We start from the raw sequence: 18,232 nt of genomic DNA, 5'->3' as shown, positions 1-18,232 counted from the left end.
CACGCGGTTCCAAACTGAAGCGCTAGAACCTCAAGACCACACCGGTCGGCTTACCAATGTCAGGCCTCCAGTTACTTTTATGGTGATACGAAGATAAGTCACTGTTGCACCCTTTCTTAGTACGTTGTCTGTAATTTACAGTTGGAATTTTCGTAACTATTTGTAGCATTACAGTCGGAGTTGAAGTGCTTGCTGAAAGTAGTCTCTTTCTATGCTCTGTTACTTTCCACATCTCATTACATCCCTGCGATTCACAAGAACATCTCGAAAGAGACATAGGTGAAATTTCCTGTTGGGATGCAAAGTACGAGGGTGAGTCAAATGAAAACCTTAAATATTTTTTAAATATTGTTTATCGTGCAGAAGTGGTACAAAGCTGTATCACTTTTCAACATAATCTCCTCCACGCTCAATGCAAGTCCTCCAGCGCTTACAAAGTGCATAAATTCCTTTAGAAAAAAATTCTTTTGGTAGTCCGCACAACCACGCATGCACCACGAGCGTACCTCTTCATCAGAACGGAACTTCTTTCCTCCCATTGCGTCTTTGAGTGGTCCAAACATATGGAAATCACTTGGGGCAAGGTCTGGTGAGTATGGTGGATGAGGAAGATACTCAAAATGCAGGTCTGTGATTGTTGCAACTGTTGTACGGGCAGTGTGGGGCCTTGCATTGTCATGTTGCAAAAGGATACCTGCTGACAGCAATCGACGTCGCTTTGATTTCACTGCAGGCCGCAGACGATTTTTTTAGGAGATCTGTGTATGATGCACTGGTGACATTGGACCCTCTAGGCATGTAATGCTCCAAAGTCACGCGTTCTTTGTCCCAAAAGAGAGTCAGCATAACCTTCCCTTCTGATGGTTCTGTTCGAAACTTCTTTGGCTTTTGTGATGAGAAATGGCGCCTTCCCTTGCTCGCTCTCTTCGATTCTGGTTGGTGGAAGTGAACCCAGGTTTCGTCCCTAGTAACGATTCTTGCATTCTTGCGAGGAAGTCATCACCTTCTCGTTCAAAGCGCCGAAGAAGTTCTTCACAAGCATCAACACGTTGTTCCCTCATTTCAGGAGGCAGCTGCCGTGACACCCATCTTGCTGACTAGAGCACATCATGCACAATGTGGTGTGCTAAACCGTGACTAATCTGTAAACATGCTGCAATGTCATTCAGTGTCACTCGGCGGTTTTTCTTCACTATGGCTTCAACTGCTGCACTGTTCTTTGGAGGCACAACTCGTTGTGCCTGACCTGGACGAGGAGCACCTTCCAGTGAAGTCACACCATTTGCAAACTTCCTACTCCATTCGTAGACTTGCTGCTTTGAGAAACGTGCATCACCGTACTGAACCTTCGTTCGTCGATGAATTTAAAAAGGTTTCACACCTTCACTACGCAAAAACCAAATAACAGAACGCTGTTCTTCCCTGGTGCAAGCCGCAAGTGGGGCCGCCATCTTTATACTGATACTGCGACGGTGTGTGTGCATCTGCACTATGCTGCCACCTACAGGCCATTCTGCACGCTGTTTGTAGCGCGCTTACCAACTTACAGGACAACGACTCGAAATTTCGATTTGTTATTACAATTTTAAGGTTTTCACTTGTAACGTAAACTATAATGTGCGGAGAGAAAGCCTTTCAGCAACGCTTCTTCCTATTCTGGTTTACACAGCGTCTCTCTGCATCTGTGACCTATTTACCAAAATCTGCCTTCTCTTTCACGCACTTGAGACGATGCCTTACTTCCTGTGCATCAACGTGAAGTAACACCTCGCATATGTCGCAAATAATGTCGCTGGTAAGAAGAACTCTGAACTCTGGTTGGATATCTACTCACAAGGAAGAAGAAGCACGCTTTGCACTACTAAAATCGTGACACCATTAGTGTTCTTTAGAAAAGCCTTAAGGAAATGTAGGGAGGTTACATAGTATTCAAACTGTATGAGTGACATTTATCTTTAGTGAGCTGAGCTGTACCAAAGGCCTATTATTATTCGTTCGATGTTGCACATAATCAAAATTAGTATTTCCCGTTTTACAGTAACCAATCACTTCGCGTGTTGGTTGTACGACATCAAATACGAGAGCTTGTTGAAAACTAACATCTCGGAATATTTTATGTGAAAATGTCTTAAAGTTTTTATATAAAATAACATTATTAGCATTCCACGTCTTTATTCTTCATGTCTACATATTTGCAGCAGTCTGCCGCTAGAGGGCTCCGAATTGTAGCGTGTAACATAAGGGTGCGTAACTTAGCTACGTCGGTGCGTGAGAAACAGTGTACTGTGATCGAATTTTGGATTCTAAGATTCGTCCACACATAGAGCACCCTCTCCTTCAACATGACGAAGCAGATCACACACGAGCGCTGCGACCTCTGCAACAATCCGACACTTTTGGTTCACTACCGCCGCGCGGGATTAGCCGAGCGGTCCGAGGCGCCGCAATCATGGACCGTGCGGTTGGTCCCGGAGGAGGTTCGAGTCCTCCCTCGGGCATGGGTGTGTGTGTTTGTTCTTAGGATAATTTAGGTTAAGTAGTGTGTAAGCTTAGGGACTGCTGACCTTAGAAATTAAGTCCCATAAGATTTCACACACATTAGAACATTTGGTTCACTGCCATCGATCATCCTCCACACAGTCCCGACTTGGGTCTATCCTATTTTCAGCTGAACGGGCACCATCGGAGACTTAACTTTGATAGTGATGAAGCAAAAGTGAGGATGTAGCTCCGTCATCAAACAGTCTTTAGTGAAGGTATCAACAAACTGGTCTCCTGCTGAGAGAAAAGTGTTCGTCGATAGTCATAAAGAATAAAGATTTAGGAAGTCAATAAAGTTGATTTTATTGAAAGTACTTTAATAGTTTTCACATTAAAAAATCGGAGATGTCAGTTTACAGCATACTCTGCGCGTATAATTTGTCGCAGTTGGCACCAATAGTAAAGAAACGCCTGGTTAAATCTGCAGAACAGAACAGGTAGTTGGATTTTGTAGGAAGGGGCCAAAAATGAGCGGCTATCAGTTACACTCGAACACATATAACTTTATTTAGTTGCCCAAACATTACAGCGCAAATTTGCGAGCTTAGCTATCGACAGAATTTGTCACTCAACCTTATGACTTAATGGCACAACCTCTTTGATTTTTAAAACCCCTGATGGCTCATGATTTAAAACACAACAACAATAAATTTTCAATATGCAGAAATCGCTAGGTCTTATCCGTAAATAATATTTCAAAAAAATGGTTCAAATGGCTCTGAGCACTATGGGACTTAACATCTTAGGTCATCAGTTCCCTAGAACTTAGAACTACTTAAACCTAACTAACCTAAGGACATCACACACATTCATGCCCGAGGCAGGATTCGCACCTGCGATCGTAGCAGTCCTGCAATTCCAGACTGAAGCGCCTAGAACCGCACGGCCACCGCGGACGGCAATAATATTTCAAATGAGGCTGAAGGCCCAAACACTCTAAGGCTTGACAAGTAAGGAATTTTAATTTTAAAACGGCTGAAGGGCCATTATTTAAAAACCAACTAAAAAACATACAAATTCAAACCATCGGCTATAAGCCATTAAAATACACAATCAAACACCAATAAGAAAAGGCAGTACAGCCAGCGGCGCTCAGAAGTTTCCGGAGGTAGGTGTGCACTTCAAATTTTAACGTTCGCTTAGGGGAGACAAGTAGTCGGCCCAACTATATCCGATCCACCGGCAACCCAACCAAGAGACAGTCAACGGACCCATCGACAAGGCGACTTGCTTTCCACCCGACCAGCACACAAGGAACACCAAAGTCAAAACGTAAAAGGCGTAGCCGCCCACAACCAAGTATGCATAAAATGTCAAAACGACACACACGTGTTGGACAGCGACAACACGGTGAGGAAAGGACACTGCCTGCATTTTACGTCAGCGGTCAGGGCAGGTAATCAGAACGCTAACGACCACAAGGCAGAAAATTCCGCTGGCGCACTTGGACTTCAAATAACTAAAATACTGAATGAGATTTTCACTCTGCAGCGGAGTGTGCGCAGATATGAAACTTCCTGGCAGATTAAAACTTTGTGCTGGACCGAGACTCGAACTCAGGACCTTTGCCTTTCGCGGGCAAGTGCTCTACCATCTTTTTTTTTATATATATATATAAAACCTTTATAAAAAAAAACAATGTTACACATTGCAAATACATTCTAAGTTAAACATACATGTAGTTATTTAAACAAAGCGGTTTGATCATTTCAATTGCGCTGACATTAAGGAAAGACAACAGAAGATTGTGTTACTGACTAAATCACCAGAAGAATTAAATTAAACACAAATACTTGAGAATGGCGGATTGGAGATACATAACAAAGTTGACTAGCCTTCCAACTACACTTTCTGGACATTAAGTGAATCTAAGTATTTGATCAGATCTATATAATCAGTCTTTTCACTGCAAAAATGAACAGCGCAATGTGCCAGCCATTGAATATGGTTTTAACCAATCGATAAGGAGATTTCTATAAAAACTGCCTATTTCCAAATTTCTAGTATAAGCCAATAATGCACCTTTCATGTTTTGTGTTTGGCACTATTAGACACACAATCTCAATGTCGCATAAGTTCTGTACATTAGCTTATAAATTTCAAAAAACTACTCTCTGAAATAGAGAAAGCACACGTCATAAATATACTGTAAAATCTTAAAAATAGTATCCTTAAGGTAACTACAATACATCACTGTCAACACAGTCTTCTTTTTTATATTAACCAATGCCCATTCTTTCAAATACAATTTTTAGCATATTACCGAACTTTTTCTTGTGATTCGAATAGCTTCTAATTTTGTGGAACTCACACAGCATGTGTACCTTGAACTCTATGATGCTATCGGATCCTAATTTGTTAAGGACGTAGTTAACAAAATTTCCCAGCAACCAGTACACAGCGTTATTTTTTGCTTCTGGGAAATAGCGTGCTTCAGGCCTGTGTATCAATGACAGCGATATATACTCAGGGGATGTTCTTGTAATCAGAGCTATTTGCTCCCGGATCCACTTCCAACTATTCATGTGACCACTGCAAGTATATCTATGAATTACTGTGTCAACTAGATGGCATTGTTGACATAAATTTGTTTCACAGAGTCCGATTGCGTGCAGTCTTTCATTGGTGCTAACTATGTTGTTAACTGTCTTGTACCATGACGTTTTTATATTAGACGTGAGCACATTAGAACTAATGTTTTTCCAAATCTCAGTCCACTCAATGTTTGGAAACTGTCGTTCTATTTTGTTTCTTCCTTCGCTTTTCTTTCGTTCCCGCATTATGGCTCTCGATGTTAAGTGTCGGGACTGCCTGAGTTCGACACTGACATAACTAAACTCAACATAGAAAATCCTCACGTGCTGTAAGCGACTGTTGATATTCTGCACGTCAATCGGGGGAAGCAGGCTTGGAGGTTTAATGATCTCGAAAAGTTGGCTGGTTATGCTTTCTCGCGAGTCTCTTATTAAATTAACTTGCCTTTTGGTAAAAAGAGCAGAGGCTTTATCCGTTATATCAGTTAATCCTAGTCCACCATTTTTAGGATCTAAAGTGGCTACTTTAGCAGGTACTCTGAACACTTCACCTCTCCACAAAAATTTTGTGATTTTGGACATTATTCTCCTCGCTATCATTCTCGGTATTGGAAACAGCTGGGCAGTATAATAAGCCTTAGCAAGGATGCATGAGTTGATATACTGTGTTCTTTGAACTTGGTTCATATATCGAGTTAAATTCTCTACAATGGCTCCTTGCACTTTATCTGCTGCTACTTTCCAATTTAAAGCAGTCATTTTCATAGGGCATGCTGTCAGGGTGATCCCAAGTGTTTTATGTTGTCGGACTAATTTTGCCCACTCGACGTTGATATTATCAAAACCTCTGAGATTTAACATCTTACTTTTTTTTCCGTTTGCATTGGCTCCAGATGCTCTACAGTACGAATCAATCACTGTTGCTAGCGTGGTTACCTCGTCATTATTCCTTATAATGACCCCTATATCGTCAGCATAGGCTCTTATAACTGTTTTGTTTCCTGATAATGTTAAGCCTTTTAATGTAACATGGACATGTCGGAGGAAAGGTTCCAGCGAAATTGCGAAAAGCGACATGGACAGAGGACTTCCTTGAGGAACACCTCGTTGTATTTGCATCGGCCTGGATTGTTGACAATTCACCGCTATTTTAGCATTTATTCCAGTTGCTATGTTCTTAATCAACTGTATAACCCTATCGTTGAAACCTATTTTCTTCAATGTGTGTAGAAGATATTCATGGTTTACTACATCGAACACCTTATAAAAATCTAAAAACAATAAAGCACACTTTATGTTTGTTACGGAAGTTATTGCAATGATATCCCTGAATTCCGCTAGATTTTGAAAAATGGTTCTGCCTTGCGCACAATTCTGATGTTGACTAATAATTTTATCTGTAAGGCATGAAATTCTCTTGTTTATTATTCTAGCTATTAATTTATAATCAGAACTCAGCAGTGAAATTGGACGAAAATTATTTAAGTTTTTGTTTCCATTATTTTTTGATACCAGAACAATTTTACTCTCCTTAAACTCAGCCGGAATCATTTTACCCTGAATAACCTCATTTACAATGTCCGTGATTTTCGCACCTACTATTGGCCAGTAACGGATGTAAAACTCTGCTGGCAGACCATCCGGTCCTGGGGATTTTTTTGGTGGCGAGGCGCACAGAGTCTCATACACGTCTTCTTCACTGGCAACCTCGAGAAAATTTTCGTTGTCATCTTCTGTCAGCTGTGGGGCTAGGATGTCAAGGAATTCTTCCAAGGAAGCATCACTACTTTGATGTACAGAATATAGCTCGCAATAATAGCGATAAATCTCGTCCATGATATCCTGCTGGGTTCTGAGAATCGTGCCGTTTTTTGTTCGAATTTCTTCATTAAAGTCCTTCTCCCGTTTTTCGTATGCTTCACTAAATGATATAGGGAAGCAGTTTCATCTGCTGACACCGAATTTGCCTTCGATTTTATTTTCAACCCTTCCATTTGACTTCTCTTGATATTAAGTAACTTGGCTTTGACTTTTTTTATGTCTGCTATCCGAAGTGAGGAACCTGCTGAGACTTGATCATATAGATCTCTCAAAACGGAATAGTAATACCCTATAGTGCATTTCATTTCCCTTGCGCTCTGGGCACTGTATTGAATAAGAACTTTCCTCAACTTTGGCTTTGCCATTTTAACCCACCAGTCAATGGCAGTGGCATATCTACTACGGGCTCGCAGGCATATTGCCCATGTTTCTTTAATCAGATCTTCTAAATCATGATTAACTAACAAAGAAGTGTTCAAATTCCACTGATTCTTGAATCGGCGAACCGGCTGTCTTGTTATATTTATGCAAGCTAAGACACTTGAATGGTCTGAAAAGTACGTAGGAATGGTTTCTACTTTTGTCACGGAAGTTACAAGATTTTTAGAAATATATAGTCTATCAATCCTGCTACGTGATGTTGCCGTGACATAAGTGAACTCAACAGTGGAGGGGTATTTGATTTCCCATATATCCTTTAACTCTAAACCAGTAACTAGTTGTTTTAGTTCACCTGAGAAATTAAAATTAGGTAACTGATCTTTTCGATTTAAAACACAGTTAAAATCACCTCCAAGTAATAACTGTCTTGGAGATTTCCTTAACAAGTATATCAAGTCATCTTTGAAGAAACGTGCCCTGTCAGCTCGATAAGAACTTCCTGAAGGGGCGTACAAGTTGATGATAGTCACATCATAGATATTTAGTCCTATTCCCCTTCCGGATTCCAGTCGTTCCACCTCGCTTACTGTAATCCCTTCCCTTACCAAAATAGCTGTTCCAACACTTGTTTCGGGAGACACATTTATGTAACTGACAAAACCGGGAATTACCAAATCCGAAATTAGAACTTCTTGTAACAGGGCAACATCAGTCGCAGATTCGTACAAAAATTCCTTAAGGGCCGATAATTTCAAACCAGTCGTGATTTTATTTATGTTTATAGTGGTGACAGAATAAGATTGCGTCATTGTGCTGTCACTATGTAGTTGTTTTGTTGAACTAATTTAGTTTACTGTGGTTCAGGGTTCAATTAAGCTGTAACAGTTTTCTCGGAAGGCTGAACATGGAATAACACTTCAATCAGTTTATTAGTTACTGTCCCGTTTTTTTCTACTTCTGATGTTTTCTCTTGTACCGCAAGCAGACTGATTTCCTGGTAAACTTTCTGATTTTTCCTCCAGTGATTCGTGTACGACCGTTTCGGACTGAACATTCTTTGGGCTTGGGTCGCCCCTACTGGATTTTCCCTTCCCTTGGTTACGAGCTACATTCTCATTTGGTTGCGTCGGTATTTTACTTCGCGGCTTATCTGGAGCAGCAACAGACGCTTTAGCAATATCGGTTGCCGGCGCCTGCCCTGAGGTGTTGACCGTGATTTCAGTTTGGCCACCACTTCCTCGTTCTTTATTAATTTCACTCACTTTCTGATCTAGGGAAACAAATGGAGACTGCAGTTTTGCATCCTCTCCCTGAATTTGTTTATTAACAGATAGATTCTGATCTTTGCAATCGGCTACTGTACCTGTTGTTTCTTGCAAATTAATGCTGCTTACACCCCTTCCATTTTCTGGTACCGTATGTGTATCATCTATCTGTTCATTAGTTTTCATTCGCATTTTGCCTTCAGGTTCCTCTGCCTCCTCATCGCACTGTTTTTGCTTGCGAAGTGAGGGAGTGGGACAAGACAGCTCGTCCTCTGAACAACTATCAGTTATCTCCAGAGGTCGTTTTTTCGGTTGCATTTCAGTTTCACGAGTAGTGGCAACGGGGTTTCCTTTTGTTGTTAACGGGGGAAATTGACTGTTATCGTGAAGGGAGACATCAGCTTGTCCCGCTGCGTTAACATCCTCAACCAGTTGTTCCGGGCTATTCTTTGGTAACAGATCATTTAAGGTAAGCTTCTGACGCTGTATCAAATTACTTTTAAGCACAACAGTTCGCCGCGGACATTCCTGTCTGAAGTGGCCGGTTTCGTTACATATATGACATGTAGCTTCCTGACCTGTATAAACAATTTGTGCCTTATACCCACAAACAGTTATGTGAGACGGAATATTCGTCTTAACGTCCATCTCTACACAGCGGACCCCGTTAAAATACTGCAGTTTAAAGCGAGGCGACCATCTTTCATTTGCAATTGATTTAACGTCTCCATAGTTTAAAAGAGCTTCCTTAATCTTATCATATTCAATTTCAATGGGGAGATTCAAGACACGGTTTTGTAATGAATGTCCGCTCTATAGATGGAAACCTTACTTTTATAACCATTTCTATGCACAAAATCTACTTCATAGCCCCACTTTCGTAACACTTTATCAACAGTCGAAGCACTGATTAACTTGACAAAAACACAGTATTTTTCCTGATCCAGTTGCCAGGTATGAACGGTTTCAGAATTTAGACCAATTACCTGTGTAATCCAGTCATCTATTTCCAGGGATGTCGGCTGAACAGGACGGGATTCTTTGTCAAAAGCAAATACCAGAGTATTCTTCCTGAGGTTTGTAGCCATGGTTAATCCAGCGAAGCAATTTCGGTTAAACAACCGAAATTCCTAGTAGCAGCAGCAAGACCAGAAAGAGCGATCAGATCACAAGGAACAGGAACGAACACGGAGATTAACGGACGGACGGCACTCGGCGAAGCACAAGTACAGCGATGTAAACACTGAAGTGCAGCGCAACAGTTAACAGCGGCCACTCGCGAGCGCGGCTGAAACTGAACTAATAACTAAAATACTGAATGAGATTTTCACTCTGCAGCGGAGTGTGCGCAGATATGAAACTTCCTGGCAGAATAAAACTGTGTGCCCGACCGAGACTCGAACTCAGGACCTTTGCCTTTCGCGGGCAAGTGCTCTACCATCTGAGCTACCCAAGCACGACTCACGCCCCGTCATCAAAGCTTTACTTCTGCCAGCACCTCGTCTCCTACCTTGCAAACTTTACAGAAGCTCTCCTGCGAAAATTGCAGAAGTAGCACTCCTGAGAGAAAGGATATTGCGGAGACATGGCTTAGCCGCAGCCTGGGGGATGTTTCCAGAATGAGATTTTCACTCTGCAGCGGAGTCTGCGCTGATAGAGCACTTGCCCCCGAAAGGCAAATGTCCCGAGTTCGAGTCTCGGTCCGGCACACAGTTTTAATCTGCCAGGAAGTTTCAACTAAAATACAGTTAATCTCCACCGGATGGTGGCCAAGTTATCACCAACTCAAACACTCGCTATTGCTGACGGGAATATCCTCAACAGCCAACCATGAAAACCAGCGGCGCAATGTGAACAGACTGGCTCCGGTATAAATCACCACTCAACTTTGATGTCCTGGATCGGTGAGCCACAAACCTCGTAGCAGTCAGAACAGCTCTCACACACCCCGACATTGGGTAGAGACCGCCAGCGGGCCCGGCCCACTTCGCTGCGAGGAGATTTCCTGGCTGATTCAAACCAACCGACCGACTCCTCAGAGGCAGTCACTGTACAATAACATGGACGAATCACGAGTTTGCACACACAGCCAACCCATAAGCGAACGCCGGCCAAATACACGTCGTCCGGCAAGAAGACCGACCGACGACCAACCGAAGTCGCCCCACTCCGGTCATGTGTGTCGGCAACCGTTGGGCGAGTCATGGCGGTCCGGCCATCACTGCTGCCGCTCCCCGACTGAACTTGTGCGGCGTGCCAACTCGAACACTGCCAGGTCCGAACTAACTGCTGGCACGTTTCAACTCACTGGTCGACACATGACGACCGGGAAGTAATAGCAGTCCAGCTAATATGGCAGGGCTTATATTCATAAGCGCTGCTCCTGCCGCTCACGGACAGGCAAAGCAGTAACTCAGTGACACAAGTAATTGAAACTGACATAACGGGGTGCCAGTACGGCAAAAACAGGATGTTAAATAAGAGATGCCACGAACACGAGCCACGCATGGCTCAAGTAAAGCAGTGCAGTGAACACAAATGCTTAAATTTTATTAAAAAAACCATGTTAGATCTCCTTTCCTGCATGGACGAAAAGGTACCAATACGATAGTAACCCACACAAACTGAGAAGCTACCACATGCTGACCGTGAATGATGTGAGAGCGTATAAAACGTTACCTGACGTTTTGTATGTCTATAACATGTATATTTAAAAGTACAAAGTATATAAGAATAAAACTCTTGTAATATATTCGTTTAGGGTAAAAATATAATCCTTATTCATCTTACGGAAAATGCTTAATGTTTGCTTTCAGATATTATAATTACGAAAATAGGGTCTGCTTCCTAAAATCACAATATTCTTCTTTAACAATGATACATGTGTCCGTGCAGTTTCAGCCACAAAATGAAACATCAACGGAAAATATTTATTTATTCACCGATTGATTTATTCATCCTGGCACTGTTAGAGACATCATGTCCTATCTGACATCCAGTGAGGCGTTCTGCATAGTTTACATTGTATAGGGAGGTCAGGAACAGACTGCAAAGCATGTAAAAGTGTTTCCGGGTGGACTGTGCTGAGAAATAATTTCTAGAAAAAAAATTCGGTACCTTTCGCCATTCGCGAGTTAATTAGCATTGTCTGTCAATCATCTCGTTGTGCCCGTAAATTCTGACTACTCGCCAGATACAATTAGTGTCAAATGTTCTCATAGTGTAGATGGTAGCACACGGATACTCAGCCTTTGGACCATTACTACTGTCCCACTTCGAAATTTTGTATTACTCTCCTTTTCGGTTTTGGGAAACTGAAAGAAGGACCCTCTCGACGACACACACTGTTGAGATGCTTCAATAAGCGAGCACACCGACCTGACTTCAGTTCTGATTAACTCCAAAACTGTGTAATGTATCAGTATTTGATTAACAATCATGTCTTAGCACAACGTACTCTGCAACACTCTTACACTCTTTTCAGATTGTTTCCAACCACCTTGCATATAAGCAAGTAATAAGCTACAGCCAACACAGAAAACCATTTTTATTAAATGATGTAGTGAAAGAGGAAACAGAACGTTTACCTTCAGTCATGAGAAGTACAATAAGAAATACAAATTACAGGAAAGTAGGTTTGTATCTACAGGGTGTTTCAAAAATGACCGGTATATTTGAAACGGCAATAAAAACTAAACGAGCAGCGATAGAAATACACCGTTTGTTCCAATATGCTTGGGACAACAGTACATTTTCAGGCGGACAAACTTTCGAAATTACAGTAGTTAAAATTTTCAACAACAGATGGCGCTGCAAGTGATGTGAAAGATATAGAAGACAACGCAGTCTGTGGGTGCGCCATTCTGTACGTCGTCTTTCTGCTGTAAGCGTGTGCTGTTCACAACGTGCAAGTGTGCTGTAGACAACATGGTTTATTCCTTAGAACAGAGGATTTTTCTGGTGTTGGAATTCCACCGCCTAGAACACAGTGTTGTTGCAACAAGACGAAGTTTTCAACGGAGGTTTAATGTAACCAAAGGACCGAAAAGCGATACAATAAAGGATCTGTTTGAAAAATTTCAACGGACTGGGAACGTGACGGATGAACGTGCTGGAAAGGTAGGGCGACCGCGTACGGCAACCACAGAGGGCAACGTGCAGCTAGTGCAGCAGGTGATCCAACAGCGGCCTCGGGTTTCCGTTCGCCGTGTTGCAGCTGCGGTCCAAATGACGCCAACGTCCACGTATCGTCTCATGCGCCAGAGTTTACACCTCTATCCATACAAAATTCAAACGCGGCAACCCCTCAGCGCCGCTACCATTGCTGCACGAGAGACATTCGCTAACGATATAGTGCAAAGGATTGATGACGGCGATATGCATGTGGGCAGCATTTGGTTTACTGACGAAGCTTATTTTTACCTGGACGGCTTCGTCAATAAACAGAACTGGCGCATATGGGGAACCGAAAAGCCCCATGTTGCAGTCCCATCGTCCCTGCATCCTCAAAAAGTACTGGTCTGGGCCGCCATTTCTTCCAAAGGAATCATTGGCCCATTTTTCAGATCCGAAACGATTACTGCATCACGCTATCTGGACATTCTTCGTGAATTTGTGGCGGTACAAACTGCCTTAGACGACACTGCGAACACCTCGTGGTTTATGCAAGATGGTGACCGGCCACATCGCACTGCCGACGTCTTTAATTTCCTGAATGAATATTTCGATGATCGTGTGATTGCTTTGGGCTATCCGAAACATAGAGGAGGCGGCGTGGATTGGCCTCCCTATTCGCCAGACATGAACCCCTGTGACTTCTTTCTGTGGGGACACTTGAAAGACCAGGTGTACCGCCAGAATCCAGAAACAATTGAACAGCTGAAGCAGTACATCTCATCTGCATGTGAAGCCATTCCGCCAGACACGTTGTTAAAGGTTTCGGGTAATTTCATTCAGAGACTACGCCATATTATTGCTACGCATGGTGGATATGTGGAAAATATCGTACTATAGAGTTTCCCAGACCGCAGCTCCAACTGTTGTTGAAAATTGTAACTACTGTAATTTCGAAAGTTTGTCTGCCTGAAAATGTACTGTTGTCCCAAGCATATTGCAACAAACGGTGTATTTCTATCGCTGCTCGTTTAGTTTTTATTGCCGTTTCAAATATACCGGTCATTTTTGAAACACCCTGTATGTGCGCTAACTGCAATGGGCATGAGACAAAGGATAGAAGAGGGAGAGAGAGACGAACGTGATAAAATACAGTTAATGAAATTAGGGAAAAAGAAAGTGACCTAACTGATTAAGAAAAAAAAGGATAGAGAAGCGCAGCATGTATGAAATTCGAAGAAAACTAATATTTAATCCGTGATCTCATCGGGAGGTATAAGTAGGGGGAAGCAATATATTCGATACCTCATCCAGAAACGCACCTTCTCGAAACCTGGACAGCAAGCTACACCGCGTTGCAGAGCGCCTCTCTTGCAGAGTCTGCCACTTGAGTTTGATAAACATCTCTGTAACGCTATCACGGTTACCAAATAACCCTGTGACGAAACGCGCCGCTCTTCTTTGGATCTTCTCTATCTCCTCCGTCAACCCGATCTGGTACGGATCCCACACTGATGAGCAATACTCAAGTATAGGTCGAACGAGTATTTTGTAAGCCACCTCCTTCGTTGATGGAGTACATTTTCTAAGGACTCTCCCAATGAATCTCAACCTGGTACCCGCCTTACCAACAATTAATTTTATGTGATCATTCCACTTCAAATCGTTCCGCACGCATACTCACACATATTTTACAGAAGTAACTGCTACCAGTGTTTGTTCCGCTATCATATAATCATACAATAAAGGATCCTTCTTTCTATGTATTCGCAATACATTACATTTGTCTATGTTAAGGGTCAGTTGCCACTCCCTGCACCAAGTGCCTATCGGCTGCAGATCTTCCTGCATTTCGCTACAATTTTCTAATGCTGCAACTTCTCTGTATACTACAGCATCATCCGCGAAAAGCCGCATGGAACTTCCGACACTATCTACTAGGTCATTTATATATATTGTGAAAAGCAATGGTCCCATAACACTCCCCTGTGGCACGCCAGAGGTTACTTTAACGTCTGTAGACGTCTCTCCATTGATAACAACATACTGTATTCTGTTTGCTAAAAACTCTTCAATTCAGCCACACAGCTGGTCTGATATTCCATAGGCTCTTACTTTGTTTATCAGGCGACAGTGCGGAACTGTATCGAACGCCTTCCGGAAGTCAAGGAAAATAGCATCTACCTGGCAGCCTGTATCTAATATTTTCTGGGTCTCATGAACAAATAAAGCGAGTTGGGTCTCTCACGATTGCTGTTTCCGGAATCCATGACGATTCCTACAGAGTAGGTTCTGGGTTTCCAGAAACGACATGATACGCGAGCAAAAAACATGTTCTAAAATTCTACAACAGATAGTTTTGCGCATCTGCTAGACGACCCTTCTTGAAGACTGGGACTACCTGTGCTCTTTTCCGATCATTTGGAACCTTCCATTCCTCTAGAGACTTGCGGTACACGGCTGTTAGAAGGGGGGCAAGTTCTTTCTCGTACTCTGTGTAGAATCGAATTGGTATCCCGTCAGGTCCAGTAGACTTTCCTCTGTTGAGTGATTCCAGTTGCTTTTCTATTCCTTGGACACTTATTTCGATGTCAGCCATTTTTTTGGTTGTGTGTGGATTGAGAGAAGGAACTGCAGTGCGGTCTTCCTCTGTGAAGCAGCTTTGGAGTAAGGTGTTTAGTATTTCAGCTTTACGAGTGTCATCCTCTGTTTCAATGCCATCATCATCCCGGAGTGTCTGGATATGCTGTTTCGAGCTACTTACTGATTTAACGTAGGACCAGAACTTCCTAGGATTTTCTGTCAAGTCGGTACATAGAATTTTACTTTCTAATTCACTGAACGCTTCACGCATAGCTCTCCTTACGCTAACTTTGACATCGGTTAGCTTCTGTTTGTATGAGAGGTTGTGGCTGCGTTTAAACTTGGAGTGGAGCTCTCTTTGCTTTCGCAGTAGTTTCCTAACTACAGTTGTTGAACTACGGTGGGTTTTTCCCGTCCCTCACAGTTTTACTCGGCACGTACCCGTCTAAAACGCATTTTACGATTGCCTTGAACTTTTTCCATAGACACTCAACATTGTCAGTGTGGGAACAGAAATTTTCGTTTTGATCTGTTAGGTAGTCTGAAATCTGCCATTTATTGCTCTTGCTAAACAGATAAACTTTCCTCCCTTTTTTTATATTCCTATTGACTTCCATATTCAGGGATACTGCAACGGCCTTATGATCACTGATTCCCTGTTCTGCACTTACAGAGTCGAAAAGTTCGGTTCTGTTTGTTATCAGTAGGTCCAAGATGTTATCTCCACGAGTCGGTTTTCTGTTTAATTGCTCGAGGTAATTTTCGGATAGTGCACTCAGTATAATGTCACTCGATGCTCTGTCCCTACCACCCGTCCTAAACATCTGAGTGTCCCGGTCTATATCTGGTAAATTGAAATCTCCACCTAAGACTATAACATGCTGAGAAAATTTATGTGAAATGTATTCCAAATTTTCTCTCAGTTGTTCTGCCACTAATGCTGCTGAGTCGGGAGGCCGGTAAAAGGAGCCAACTATTAACCTATCTCGGTTGTTGAGTGTAACCTCCACCCGTAATAATTCACAGGAACTACCCACTTCTACGACCGCCCGGATCTTGCAGACTGAGGGGCAACCTCTGGAACAGGACAAAGCATCCATGACCGGCCGAAGATCAGTATCAAACTGAGACAGAGCCTGAAACCGGTTCGTCAGACAAATTGGAGAGGCCTTCCGTTCAGCCCTCCGGAATGTCTTTCGCCTCCTGCCACACCTCGAGACGACCTCCCACTCTACCAGCCTCAATGTGGGCAGTATCCCGGGCAGCCACAGTCGTAGTGCGATCGAGGGATGCTTGGGACGAGCTGGCCGTCCCCGACAAACCCCTATACGGACCCCCACAGATGCCCATTGGCAACAGCCTCAAGCTGTGTGACCGAAGCCAACACTGCCTGAAGCTGGGCGCGAAGGGATGCCAACTCAGCCTGCATCCGAACACAGCAGTTGCAGTCCCTACCCATGCTAAAAACTGTTGTGCAAAGAACGTCTGAACTAATCTACAGAGAGCACAAACAATTCGACACAAAATTTAAACGGTTATTAAAATACAAGATTTCCTAATAGATGCAGGAATGCTGCTTCTTGCGCACTGCTGACACACTGCTCGGCGGCGGAAGGAGACTACGCGAGTTTACACTATTCAGGTACTAAAACGCGATGTTACACTCTCAAATACTATAATACGCCCGAAATTTATGAATTAAACAATGCAAGTACCAAAAACACGCAAAGAAATTAAGAATTAAACTATGTAACAAATAAATGAGCTAAGAGTATACGACTTGCTGCTGCAGTTGCTTATCCAACGGCGGCAGGGAGGAATGACTGATCCCTACGCGTCTTCACAAATTAATGTTGACTTGTAGCCAGCACCTGGTTCACCAACGGCAAATGCTACACGATCCCTCCCCTGGTGTCCTAACGGCAGCAACTTGATGCCCGCCGCAAGGTCGCCTTAGCTGTGTTACAGAAAACTTGCTTCTCAAGCATGTGGTCTCCAACCGGCGACCACAACCCCGCAATCGGAAAGCGAGATAGGGAGAGAGAGAGAGAGAGAGAGAGAGAGAGAGAGAGAGAGAGAGAGAGAGAGAGAAATGCGTAGAATGCATTGTGCACTGAAAAACAGGAGTTCATACTCTATAATCCGTATTGTTGTTGTTATTGTAGTCTCCAGTTCGACGACTGGTTTACTGGTTTGCAACTAGCCACGCTAATCTATCCTGTGCAAGTTTTTCGCTTTTGAACAACTACTACATTCCACATCCGTTAATATCCATTTACTGTTGTCATCTCTTTGCCCCACCCCATTATCCAGCGGACGATTCGTTGATCAGGATATATCCCATCAATCGATCCCTTCCTTTAGTCCACTTGTCACTTAATTTACTTTTCCGAAATTCGGTTCAGTACTTCCTCATTAGCTAATCGATCTACCGATCTAAACGTCAGCATACTTCTACGAGTATAGCACCACGTTTCAAAAGCTTCCATTCTCTTCTTGTACGGACTGATTATCGTATGTTTTTCAGTTACCGACCGATAGCTTCAAAATTGCTTTCTAACGCCTAAATTTGTATTAAACGTGAAAGGTACCTTTCTTTTAGAAACACGTTTCTTGAAATAACCACTTTCATTTTATAAATACTTTTACTCAAATAGCCATTTTCCATTTTATATGCTCTCTGCTCCGGCCGTCATCAGTTTACTGCAAAAGTAGTAAAACTCATCAACTATATTACATTTGCTGTCTCATTCCAAATTATATTCCCCTACCATCGGCTGATTCAATTCGACGACATTCCGTTACCGTTGTATTACATTTTGTTGATGTTCATATTATATCCTTCTTGTAAGATACTATCCATATCGTTCAATTGCTCTTCCACATCCTTAGTCGTGTGTAACAAAATTACGTCACCTTAAAACACGTTTTTTTTCTTTTTTTTTTTTACTCCTTGGACTTTAAATTCCTGTCAAGATTGCTCCTTCGTTTTCT

The sequence above is a fragment of the Schistocerca piceifrons genome, chromosome 3, assembly GCF_021461385.2.
Source record: "Schistocerca piceifrons isolate TAMUIC-IGC-003096 chromosome 3, iqSchPice1.1, whole genome shotgun sequence".
In the NCBI taxonomy this organism is placed as follows: Eukaryota; Metazoa; Arthropoda; class Insecta; order Orthoptera; family Acrididae; genus Schistocerca; species Schistocerca piceifrons.
This window is presented reverse-complemented; position numbering follows the sequence as displayed.